The following is a 13,275-nucleotide window of genomic DNA, read 5'->3' on the forward strand; positions in this document are numbered from 1 at the left end:
AAAACACTCCTCACCAGATTATGACAGGGTATTCTGGGTTTACTTACAATTCTTGTGACAAAAATACTTTCTCAAAATAGATTAAAGATCATAGAAAAATATAGGTTGGAAGGGACATCTGGGTTTTATTTAGTCCTGCTCAAAGCTCAGTTCCTCAGACTGGAGTATTTATTTTTTTTTATCCTCCAGGGATAAAAAAAGTGGCGGGGGGGGAATTCCTTTTTCTCCTGTTCTTTGCTTCCCTTGAAATTTGAGTGAGCATCCAGCACTCATTAGTCATGAAACATTGACTTCATGAACTATGGCTTGGATTCAACTCCTGAACCCTCGACAAAGAATATCCACAAGCCCAGAAATCATGGACAATAACCCTAAGAAGATCTTTTTTCCTAACACCTCCTGGCCAAAATCTTCTTCAGAAAAAGAGTTCCTTAAAAATGTCACACTACATTCAATCACATTTAAGGAAAGGAATCAGCTAGTGGCCTCCTCACTTTTACACAAGCATGTATATGCAGTTCCTGTTGATCAGACTTTATAAACCTAGGCAAAATAACAACCTTGAATTCAGGAGAACAACTATTTCCATTATTTCCAAAAATGCAAACTTGGCAACACGGTTTCGCTCAAATGCCTCCTCAATACACAGTTACCTCCACCTCCAGTATTACTCAGTCACTATTATTTTCACCATTGTAGTGTCTCTTAAACAGGTATCTCCTATACTGCCTCACAAAGGAAACTAATGAATCAAAGTAGGAATGTTCTTGAAACAGGTCTTTTAAATGAAACCTTAGCTCAGAGCTAGCTCAGAGGGCACTTGTGGACTGCTTTGGGCTAGAAGTTAACCTCCTGTTTGGAAAAATATAATAACTGAATATCATAAATAAGCCTTTAATTTGGGTTTAATGGAGGCCAACGTTGTAGGCTGCTGCATTCATCCATTAAAGAGATACTTAAGGAGATTTGAAACAGGATCAATTCTGCTGTCATATAGTTAATAAAAGTGAATAATTGTTTACTTATAAATTAAATTCCATATGGAATTGGCATCTAAAAAGGAAAGCTCAGCTAGGTGATTAGATATTGGCTTCAGAGATGAATTGGCATTTTAATAAATATTTTAGTTGATGCATCTCCAGTGGTGGATGACTACCTAGTCATCCAAAAATGCAAAGTCTTGCTCCCTTTACATGAAGAAAGCAAATGCCCATCTGAATGTAAATTCTGAAACCAGCATCCTGACCACTTTTTTTGCAGCTCCCATTGCCTGACACATGAAAACAAAACAAGCTACATGAAATCCACCTCTTTGAAGAACTAAGCACAGTCATTCCCTTCTAACTTAAGTGACCCCTGATAGCAATCACAGTCTTCTGGAAGGAGACTAACTAGCTTTGGAGTCATCTTCCTCATCTTTGCCATTTCTTGAAGGATTCTTCTGGTTCAAGGGAAATTTCATAGATCACAATAGTAATGCCACTAGAGCTGCTATTATCTCTCTGAGCAGTAATACAGGCAAACACAGCCACTGAAAAAAAGAAAAATAATTCCTACATGCATATCATGCTTAACAAATCTCATCATGGCATACTGTGATTAATCTCTTGCAGACAGTTTCTTTCATTCTCATTTAAGGATAAATATCTGTATTTCTTCATAGTAAATAAATAAGCCCTTGCACCACCTCACTTGTGACATGAATGAAAAATGATAAGCCATGAACTGATAACATTTTGTTTTATTTCTCTCCAGATCAGACATTTCAGAAATCCCATGAAAGATGAGTTGACTATTCTCACTCTGTATTTTGTTTGGTGGTTAGAGCTTATGCACACGTTAGTTTTCAATGTCTTTTGATTACATTTTAAGGACTAGGTCTAAAGCTGTTTCTGGACATACAGGGCTTGATGTCTAGGGTGTTGTTTTTATAAATATCTTCCTGCAACTAGCCTATCATCCTCATCTATTACTGCTCTTGAGTAGAAAGCATGAAACTTGCCAGAGTTCCTACACACTTGCATATTTGCAAACCTCTCACATGAATATTTCAAGTAAAATGGGGGAAGGAGGGGTGCGACCAGAGAGAGAAACTCATTCCTGCAGTTGCTTTTGGTATTCAGAAAAGTGCACTGGGTTGATCTTCTAGGGACAACGGTTAATGTTATTGTCTGTGTCTTATTCCTAACCATGGTCTCTTTCTTCAGGAAGCTGAAATTAAAAATTTCTTTAGTCTTCTGCTCCTCCCTACTTACTTATTACATTTCATTAATAAAGCATAATATTGCATAGTATTACAGCAGGAGTAAAACTCACTTCTCTTTTCTTCTAACCCATGTTTTGTCACAGCTATGCTGCCTTTCCAAATGAACATGCCAGATCTATGGGATTCTCTCTGCTGTCTGTAACTCCTGTGCTGATTGCTTGACCTCAGAGCCAAGCAATGAATGTAAGTATCTTGACACTCACTTACAATGAGCTCTTCCAAAGAAGCTGTTTAAGCCACTGACAAAACGAGTCACTAGACCATCATCAGGATGCCGGCTGCAGGGAATGAATGCAACAAACTGCTTCTACTAGTTAGCATTTTAGTTCAGGTCAGGACCGTGGGTGAAGCTCGAGATGAAACTGTGAAGAGCAGCATGTATGATGATGTATGGGTACAAAGGTGACAGAGAGGAGGAACCTCCCTAAAGTCATTTTGAGAAGTACAGCACAGCCTTACTCTGGAGTGGTCTGGAGGAGGGAGGTCTAAGAGGCTCTGCCCCATCTCCTAATATGGTTCAATAATTACTTTATTCTTGAAGTCACTGAACCAGACTTCAAGAATAAAGTCACTGGTTCAGTCCCAACCCTACTGAGGAGAAATTAGGAGCTATTCTGATGGTTGCATGGTGGTGCAATACAGGAGGTCACATGAGAGCTGGTTTCCTTGCCATCTTCAAATTTGTGGTGCAAAATATGGCACTGACTCTTCCTGGAAAACTCAAAGAAGAAGAGAAATGAAGTTGGGAGCTTCTACTCTCTGTCCTTTTCCCTACCTCCCCTTCCCCCAAGAAAGCCTCTCTGAGCTGAGGATGAGGCATCCTTGGAGCTATCAAAAAAGGTTGCTTAATGAAGGACCTTAACAAAGGACTTTGTTAGGTAGTCACACCAGGCAAAATATTTTCTTTAATAGTATATACAGACATGCCAGTTGGAAATGACACAAAAACTGCACAACAGTTGAGTGAATTGCCCGCACAGAGGACAAGCCTGGGGCCCTGCTCTGAGCCTTTGCTCTGGCCACCAGCCCAGGTAAGGGTTTGGTCCTGGGTGTTGAATGACTCTGCTGATACCACCCATAACACCAGGAAGCAATTGCTGTTTTAGCATGCTTTCTGCCTGAAAGTTAGGGCACTGTCCATAGCATTGCACAGCCTATGGAAATGTTTTCTCTGCATCATAGTTTCATGTATCGTTTATTAAATTTTTCCAGAAGATAAAATAAAGGTATTGTAATTTGCTGTGAAAAAATATGGGTAAGAAAGGCATCTTGGGGTTTGTTTTTTATTTCACTTTATTTTTCTTTCCTTTTAACAACCAGGAGGAACAGTAGCCATGTAAGTTCAGCTCCTCTGCTCTCCTGTAATCTACCCTTTGATGTAACTAACCGGCAAAAACATATTTCTAATCAAATATAGTCTCCCATCCTTAATCAGCTCAGCTTTAAAATGCAGATCAATGAGATAAGAAAGAGCTGATTTAATTAGCCCAACCTCAGCAATGTTACAGCATATTCTCATTTACAGAAATAATGGGGAGCAAGAGGAAAGAGATTCATCATCATGAAAAGACTGGGGAAGGCAGAGGAAAGCAGGATATTTCCTATGTTAGCAAAGGGTGATTTTCACTCTGGCTAAAGAGCCAGCACATGGTTTATGAGCCATTTAAATAACACTCAGGCCTTGTGCTTTGTCCTTTAGCCTAAGGATGAATTTCTTTCACTAAGTAGCAATACCTCGGGAAATCATCACTCTTGGGTTTAATTGATGAGCCAGAGACAGCTTCCACCACTTGGTGAATAAAGAAGAGGAAATATGGCAGGTAAGAGCATAGCAATAACGCACATTTGTATAGCTTCTTGGGAAAACTCACCCACATGCACTTTACACATCATACTCCTGGTCAGGCACTCTTAATGGAGAGGCAGTGTGCTTTAATGGAAACAGCACAGGGTGTCCTTCCTCACCCTGCTATTGCCTTACTGTGTGTCCACAGGCAAGTCACTTCACCCCTTGCATTTTGGGGACGAGGAGGGGAGGTTCATGTGTTTCATTTTGTCTTGCTTTGCTTTCTTCCTCCGTCTCATTTGGATTTGGAATTTCCTGCAGGGCAAACCTTTGCCTTCCCCCACCGTGCAGGTACCCTCGGGAATGGGGACCGTGGCACAACTGCAGCTCTGAGGTATTTCTGTACTCAAAGAGGAAAAACAGCACAATTTCTTGGCTTGCTCTTCCTCCTTTGTGGTTTCAAAGCAGCAGACCACTACCTTACCTCCACCATCTGTGTGTAACCTAACTCCAAGTGCTCCTCCATCCCCCTGGAGCATGGGACTCACTGGATCAGATTAGTCCAGGTTTGGTCAATGAGAGTGGAGAAATGCTGCCACCTCCATGCAGAGCACCCAGAATACTTCCATGGACACAGCAATCTTATAGAGGCCTCAACAAGAGGAAAATGTGACCTGTAAATGTCCAACAAGTGTTTTCAGACAGGCTCCAGCAGTGGAGTTAGGCTCTTGACCTGAACCTTTGGTGTGGTAGGCCTCGACATTCATACTGTTGCAAAGTCAGGCCCAATCCACACAGCTCAGGGTATGTCAGCTAGCCTAATTTGAGTGCTAATTCCACAGATGAAGTTCAACTTCATGCCTATCCATCATTACAAATGGAGCTAGCTTGTGACATCCACACTTGGCAGCTACTGCCTGAGAGGTAATTGCTCATCCTTGAGGGGAACTAGCACAGGCTGAGATAACCCTCAGGGCCTTTCTCCTCAGGGATGGGAGCACCAGAGGCAAAGCAATTAACAGAGCAATTAACCCGCTAGCCAATCATCTCTTTTTTTTTTTTTTTTTCCCTACATGTTCTCAGACTTATGCCACTCTCCAGTGTCTCTAAAAACAGCAAGGAAAGGTCCTGCTGTCTAGAGGGATAGTCCCCCCAGGTGAGTGGGACTCACCTGAGTAAGTCAGGCTCTAACCCCACTTCCTGCCCCTTACAAGACCCACCATGTGTTGCATGTTACCCTGTGGAGTGCTGACATATAATGCTCTGTGCTGCTCCTCTTGCTGGGCATCATGATCTTTGGTGTCAAGGATGGACTTCAAGGTTGTAGACCCACATCTTCTTGGGGCTGGGCAGGTGGAAGAGACGTCTGCCTGCAACTCAGACCCAAGTGGAAAGATAACAGCCTCCATGCACCTCTCCTGTCTGATAAACTGCTCATGGGATAGTTCCCTGGCATGCTTTGCTAGCAATGAAACGGGTTAGAAAAAGACCTCTGTTTGGACTGATGGAATTGGGTCCAGAGCCCAAAACTCATCAGCAGCCTGGGCTCGATGGACATGGCTTCACTACTTTAAACAGTACCAGTGTCGTTGCAGTTCCTGAGAGCCGAGAGACAACAGTGGTAGTTTAGAGCTCTTCTCTTCCCTGCGTTCTTCTCCTCCCCTCCAACAGGTTTGTCTCCCAGATAATAAATCAATCTTTTCATGAAGATTAGACCAGCTATCCCAACTCTGTGGTTTCATGATAAAGGTTTGCATAAAAGATATTGAGACAGGCAGGAAAGTTTATTAGCTGGGCACATAGCTGATGGCGTTCATCAAGCCTAAAAGTGAAAGCTAGTTTTGGGGGAATATAAAGACACAAGAGTAGAGAAGAGAGAGAAAGGGGAAAGAGAAAACTCTGTTGCAGTCAGTCCATCACAGCCCCTCTCGGCCGCTCCTCCCTCCTCACCCGTCTCCTGCTCCAGCGCGGGCCCTGCCCCGGGCTGCAGTCCTTCAGGGACAACCTGCTCCCGCCCGGGCTCTCCACGGCCGCAGCTCCTGCAGGAAATATCCCCCTGCTGCGGCGTGGGGCCCTCCCCGGGCTGCAGGGTGGGTCTCTGCTCCAGCGGGGTCTCTCCAGGGCTGCAGGGGAGCCCTGCTGCGGGCCTGCAGCACCTCCTGCCCTCCTCCTCCTCCGGCCGCGGGGTCCCTCTGCTGCTGCTCCCTCCTTGGCTTCCTCCTCCTCTGCCTCTGCCGCCTTGTGCCCTTTCGGAAACCTCTTTTCCCCCAGGCACCCCCAGCTTGGCTGAGGGGCTCAGCTGTGTCCTGCGGTGGGGCCCTTGGAGCCGGCTGGGACCGGCTGGAACCGGCTGTGTCTGGCACGGGGCAGCCCCGGCCTCTCCTCACAGAGGCTGCCCTGCAGCCCCCTGCCAGCACCTGGGGCTGTGGGACACCCCACACGCTTCCCTTTGGCTGCTCGTGTGTACAAAGCTGTTTGTGCCACCCAGTGCACGCTCAGCTCAGGACAGGCACTGCCTGCTCCTTGGTACTGCAGGCAGGTCACTGGGTCCCTGAACATGAACTGGGAGCTGCAACCACAATGCCAGAAAAGAGGGGGAAGAAGGGGTGAGTCTCACACTGGTGGTAATCATCTTCCCATGAGAAACCACCGTAAAATCACTGTTGGGGCTTTCACGGGCAAGGCCATGAGAATAGCAGCAGGGAAACAGCAGTGTGAGAACAACAAGGAGGGGGAAAGACATTCCAGGTGCTCCGGGAAACGCTGCTCCAGCATCTGGGGGAAGAGTACAGAGCTGCGAGGGGAAACTGGACTGCGGAGCTGAAGACCTTCAGTGATGCAAAAGGCCTAGGCATCTCGACTCTGTGGAGTTTGGCAATGGCACGGGCTTAAGGCGGTTTCCCCCTACCTCATCCAGCAGCTTGGTCCTACATTATATGAGCCTGAAGTACACGGGGCCAGGCTGCAAACCCAACCAGGAGGCACTGCATTTGTTCCTCCAGATAGCCACCTTTAGTGCCAGATCTTAGATTCAAGTCACCAAATAGCATCTTGGACACCTGAAGAAAAATCAGCTTCTCCTTTCAAAGCCTTGAAATGAAGCTCTCTATCAGTGACTCCTCATCATCGAGAAATTTGCAGAATAACGCTCACCCCATCCTTAGCGCCTGAAGTCTGCAGTTCCCTCCATTTAGAGGATGCACAATGCTTTTGTTAATTAGAGTCTTAGTTTAATATGAGCTGTCAAAGTTCACTTAACTTCAATTAATTGTTTCTCCTGAGCTTAATTTCTTTAGTTAAGTATTGATTAATCATTGCTTAATTATGCTGGAGTCTCACTGGGTGATATTTCAGTCGCACACTGCAGCAATGCATTGCTTTCTAAAAATACTCAGGGAATCATCAGATACCTTATGCATTGCTATTATTGGGATGACTTTTAATATTTATCTTTTCATCCCTTATGATCCAAAATGTATGTTTAACATGTGGTGTTTAATTCCACTGGTTTACAACTCATTTTTTTTCTCTATGAGGGTAGGTTTTAGACCAGAGTTTTGCATTGCATAGTGTGGGGAAAAAGGGCTTAGCATCTGGCATCCAGCATCCTGTGCCAGGAGGAGGGGGTTAGGTGACACAAGTGAATGGTCTTTACCGTGGCAGAATACTAACACATTTAAACAACCAAAATATTGATGGTATGGTTTTTTCTTTGTGCCTTTTAGGTGGCAAACAACAACATTAACTTAAATACTATCTGTATTTCCTCAAAACTACAACGTTAGACCTCGTCTTATGAATCTGGCTTTCAGACCAAGGCATCTCCAGTCTGAAATCTCAGTCTGTTCTGAAATATCAGGAATAGAAAACTATGAAGTCCTCCACCTCTCTGTAGTATCTCAACAGCACTGTAATATCAGGTTGGATTGCAAGTATCTTAACTTTCACAGATAAGTAAAATAACTATTAATTTTTACCAAGGTCTCTTTTGAATTTAGATATTTACCGAAATCAGTTGTTAAGTTTGATCTTTAGTGAGAAATTAAACAATTACTTTTTCCCCAGCAATAATTTCCCTAGAGTCCATTTAAACATCTAATTTTACCTACTCACGGAAGCATTTTTTATTAGTTTTCTAAATGAGAAATAGTCACTCCCCAGAGAACACTTCTTGGCTTGCCATGGTTTTATCACAGTCATGGGTTAACTTTCTCCCTTTGGTACTTGTTCACTTTTTCAGAGATCTCTAAACTTACTACTACTAAAATTTCATTTTGAACGTGTACTGTGCTATAGGAGTACTAAGCATTATTTACTACTGTCATCCCAGATGCTCAAATGAGGACTGGTAGGAATATGCTATAAAAAGAGTCATCAAAATGACATCCTTTTCTACTACATTTCACCTAGTTGGGGGTGTAAACATCTGGCACCTTGGGAATGCACATCTTTGCTATGTGAAAGACAAGATAAACTGGTAAAAATACTGATTATTATATAGATCATGAAAAACACTGCTGTGCTCTGATGCTGAATGACACAATACAATAAGTTTTCCAGAAAGGGATAGATGAATTAGTCCAGGTAAAAAAAGTACTGACAAAACCGTTGCTCAGAACTTGAATAAGTGCTAGTCAAAATGGTTCCAGAGTTCAATTATCCTGTTCTTTGTTATTAACTTCTTTTTATCACGACTCTGCATTTCTTCATTCTGACCAACAACACAAACCAGAAGCCCCACTTCCATGACATAGCTTGCTTATATTAAATTTATAGCAGTACATAATGAAAAAGCTGAAAAGCAAACCTGTTGTCATGACTCTCATTACAACTTCATCTAAACACTGCATCTGAGTCCAGGTCACTAGTATTGTAGGTACTGAATACACACAGTCCTGCCCTGACAGGCTTACTGGAGAAGAAACAAAGAATTGGAAAAGGGAAGTTTTACCCTCCCTGCTTTCTGTAAAGAAAACTGAAGCACTGAGACACAATGTGCAAAATTTCCCAGTGTGATTTGAGGCCATATTCATTAAAATGATCATAGAATCATAGAATGGTTTGGGTTGGAAGGGACCTTAAAGACCATCTAGTTCCAACCCCCCTGCCATGGACAGGGACACCTTCCACTAGGCCAGGTTGCTCAAAGCCCCATCCAACCTGGCCTTGAACACTTCCAGGGATGGGATATCCACAACTCTGGGCAACCTGTTTTGGTGCCTCACCACACTCATAGTGAAGAATTTCTTCCTTGTATTGAATCTAAATCTACCCTCTTTCAGTTTAAAACCGTTACCCCTTGTCCTATCAATACACTCCCTGATAAAGAGTCCCTTCCCATCTTTTCTCTAGGCCCCCTCAGGTACTGGAAGGCTGCTATAAGGTCTCTCCAGAGCCTTCTCTTCTCCAGGCTGAACAACCCCAACTCTCTCAGCCTGTCTTCATAGGAGAGGTGCTCCAGCCCTCTGATCATTTTTGTGGCCCTCCTCTGGACTCCCTCCAACAGGTCCATGTCTTTCCTGTGCTGAGGGCTCCAGAGCTGAACACAGTACTTCAGGTGGGGTCTCACCAGAGCGGAGTAGAAGGGCAGAATCACCCCCCTCAACCTGTTGGCCACGCTTCTTTTGATGCAGCCCAGGATATGGTTGGCCTTCTGGGCTGCAAGCACACATTGCTGGGTCATGTTGAGCTTCTCATCACTCAACACCCCCAAGTCCTTCTCCTCAGGGCTGCTCTCAATCCATTCTCCGCCCAGACTGTATTTGTGCTTGGGATTGCCCCGACCCATGTGCAGGACCTTGCACTTGGCCTTGTTGAACTTCATGAGGTTCACACAGGCCCACCTCTCAAGCCTGTCAAGGTCCCTCTGGATGGCATCCCTTCTCTCCAGTGTGTTGACCGCACCACACAGCTTGGTGTTACCAGCAAAGCTGCTGAGGGTGCACTCAATCCCACTGTCCTTGTCACCGACAAAGATGTTAAACAGCACCAGTCCCAATACCGACCCCTGAGGAACACCACTTGTCACTGGCCTCCACTTGAACATCAAGCCATTGACTGCAACTCTTTGAGTGAGACCAATAATTAGTCATTGATCTTAATTACAATCCCCAGGATCCTGCCACACGGAACCAAGCTCTGTTTCTGGAAGTCTGTGACAGCAACTGGATGCACATCCCCAACTTTCTCATGCTAATGCCTAAACACAAAAACCTTTCAATTTCATCAGCTTTCTTGGCTTCAGCCACATCCTCATTGCTCACTATTATTTATTTATATTGCAACCAGGCTTAGAAGAGACAGTCATCAACTACAACTGTGTCAGAAGCTTTACTAGCACAAAACAAACTTCTAAATCCAAGTGTTAAGATGAGAACAGTGAGGAGAACAGGCAGTTAAGTGGGAAGTATGAGTTTATCAGGGCAATCAGACCGGTCAGAAGGGATCAGAGGTCCTCCAGTCCCTTCCTGTAGACTAAACCTAGCCTAATTAGGGTTAGGAGAGATGGCTAAATGTTATATGGCTCTGAGAATTTAAAACATTCCTGTTCACTCTACCAAAGGAGTACAGGCAAGGTCTGCAGTAGCTCTTCCATCTGTCACATCCACATTGCAAAACAGAGCACAGTACCGTGCAACCCTGTACCCAATTATCTGCTGGAGTTTGGAAGTTTTATCTCCCACTGCATTAATAATGTGACATGTCCCCATTAAAATAATAATTAAAAATATAAATAACTAAATAAAAATGAAGAGTGCCATGGCTTATTTCTTTCAGCATATCTTCAAGTGAACAGAATCTCATGGATCCCCAGACTCTGCTGTCTTATCTCCTCTCTGCTCAGGTCTCTGAACCACTTTCTTCACCCTTCCAGCTCACCAGAGAAAAGGGAAGAAGGGTAAAAAATCCCTACAATTGCCTGTGAACATACACCAAGAGTGGCACGTGAGAAGTCTGCAGCTCTGCTATGGATTTCTAGTCTCTCGGGACCTGGGGTCTGCAAGGTTGGCTGGATGTGGGATATGACATCTTGTAGAGGAAGTACTGTGATTTGTTGGAGAAAATCATTCAGGCATGAGAGCAGAGAAAGAAGTTGTAAAAGTCAAAGAAGGGTCCTTGAGGGCCATCAGCAGTGCCAGTATATATGGGTTCAATGTGTAGTCTCTTTTCTCAGCATATTTGCTTTGGACAAAACCATAATAGCAGCTTCTCAGCTTAGACAGGTAAATGTGCCTGTTAGAATATTTATCCTAAGATGCTTTTGTTATTAATAAAGAATCAAATAAAAGCTGCAGGTCACCGTAACTTTGTCAGACTTCCCAACCCTAACAATTTTTTCCATTTTGAATGACACTGTGGAAATGACTGTAGTGCAATTTCCTTCCTTGCTTTTCAACAAAATAATTGCTTCATATGGATTTTGCAGATTGTTGATAACTAAATTAGTGGCTCTTTTGTAATTGTTTCCCTTTCTATTTCTCCATCTTTTACTTTAGAGGGGCTACAGTTTTGTTTTGAATCCTGCTCTCCTGTTAACAGCAGCATTTGCATGTGGGCTGGAGGGGAGCGCTGGTTTATGTATGTTCTAATAAAGCTTTGTCAAGCAGACTAAAAGGAAAACAAATGCAGATAAATTCTGAGGGATCGGATTCTGCCTACCTCAAACATATTATGTAACTTTTCATCCTTTGAGTAGTCTTATTGATTTCAGTGGAAGAAGAAGTTATTGCAGGATGTGCATAAGATGTCAGGATTTTACCCTAAATATTTCACTTAGCAAAGAAAGCAATGCTACAAAAGATAACAGACCCCGAGCTGCAGCAGGATGCAAAATTTGCAGTGACAATAAGAACTGGGCAGCCTTTTGCTTCTTTGTGATGGTGCCATTTTATTGAAAGCACTTAATAAACAGCAGTAGCTGTGTCTGAATTAAATGAAAGACCCTGTTGTGCAAACTGAGAGCCTTCTAATGCTTACAGCACCACAAATAATTCAAAGAAGTCTTGAAGTACCATGATAAAGGCACAAGAAGATGCGTATCTTTGTATTATTGTTTTTGTGTACCTCAAAGAATGCTCTGCAGGAAAAATAATGTTGCATAAAAAACCAAACACAATTATTTCAAAAAAGCAGACAATTCAAATTATCTAGAAGTTGATAAAAATATGAGTAAAACATATTTTGCAGTATGTTTGCCTTTGAAATTCTACATTGCCCTTAAAACAATTTTACGGTGGATATTGTGGGCTCTGGATTAACATAAGTAACTGACTGAAAATCTTTATAAGGGTGTTAAGATTAAGGACACAGCTCTTAAGTTCTACAAACACATAACTGATTTCAAAGGAATAAAGTAATGAGAATGGATATCCATGAAACAAAAATAATATATTCATAAAGCCCTTTTTCAATAGGCAAGACATAAAGTGATGACCACTGAACATGTCATCTGGTTTTTAAATTGTATTAAAATTATTTAAATTAAAGACTATGGGAAACACTGAAAAAAAGAAAGAAAGAAATACAAGCCAGCTCTACCTGTGGTGTGATTACACTGTCTTCAGTACAGATAAGGCATTGGTTGGTTGACTTTTATGATGTAATTTTGGGTGTGCATGAAGTAAAGAGAACATGGCGCTGAATGAATGACTGGAAAGTGTACAGGGCAAAATCTACTTGATTCAGTGCCAACAAAGCTTTGGGGAGAAGAAAAGGGAAGGAGAGCACATTCTTATATATGACATTGTAAAAGAAATGATCAAAAACAGGCATGCTCCAAACCAGTGGAAGCACGAAGCACTGGGCAGAAGAACTGTCCCTCAGATGCTCTCATCTCTCCCAGAACAATTCTGTACCTTTTCTAGGTGTAGAAATTCAAGTTCTCACCAAGGCAAGGCCTCCTGATGCAGTGCACAGTCCCAGCAGCACTCAGGGTGGAGGTGCGGTGGGAGTGCCTGACTCTCATTTCTCCAATAACCAAACCGCTGGCCACAGAGTGGGCAAAATCCCAGATGTTTTGTGCCTGCCTTCTGCTCAGGCACAGAGCTGTGTGCCTTTGTCCCTTATACACATGGAGTCATACCTCAATATACGTATTAGGGCAGAAACATCAGCAACAATGTATGACGTGTTTTACCCCATACAGAGAGACATTGAAGTATAGCATCCACTTATTTGCTGTCATACCTTTAAATCAAGGCTAAACGAGGTGAAAAGCAAATAG

At 43.1% G+C, this 13,275-nt stretch overlaps 1 long non-coding RNA gene across 3 annotated transcripts in view; it reads left to right on the forward strand.

Moving 5' to 3' along the window:
• Positions 1 to 11,517, forward strand: part of LOC140646826 (uncharacterized) — a 28,384-nt gene extending 16,867 nt beyond the window's left edge. Inside the window, exons 3-4 of one of the 3 annotated variants that reach the window (XR_012040570.1) lie at positions 2,350 to 2,449; positions 10,830 to 11,517. This is a non-coding gene — a long non-coding RNA (uncharacterized lncRNA). Of the gene's footprint in view, positions 1 to 2,349; positions 2,450 to 3,965; positions 4,071 to 7,777; positions 7,855 to 10,829 lie in introns of those variants that run through there. The other 2 variants (XR_012040571.1, XR_012040572.1) reach the window with 2 other exon arrangements.
• Positions 11,518 to 13,275: the final 1,758 nt, after the last annotated feature.

The sequence above is a fragment of the Ciconia boyciana genome, chromosome 2, assembly GCF_034638445.1.
Source record: "Ciconia boyciana chromosome 2, ASM3463844v1, whole genome shotgun sequence".
NCBI lineage: Eukaryota > Metazoa > Chordata > Aves > Ciconiiformes > Ciconiidae > Ciconia > Ciconia boyciana.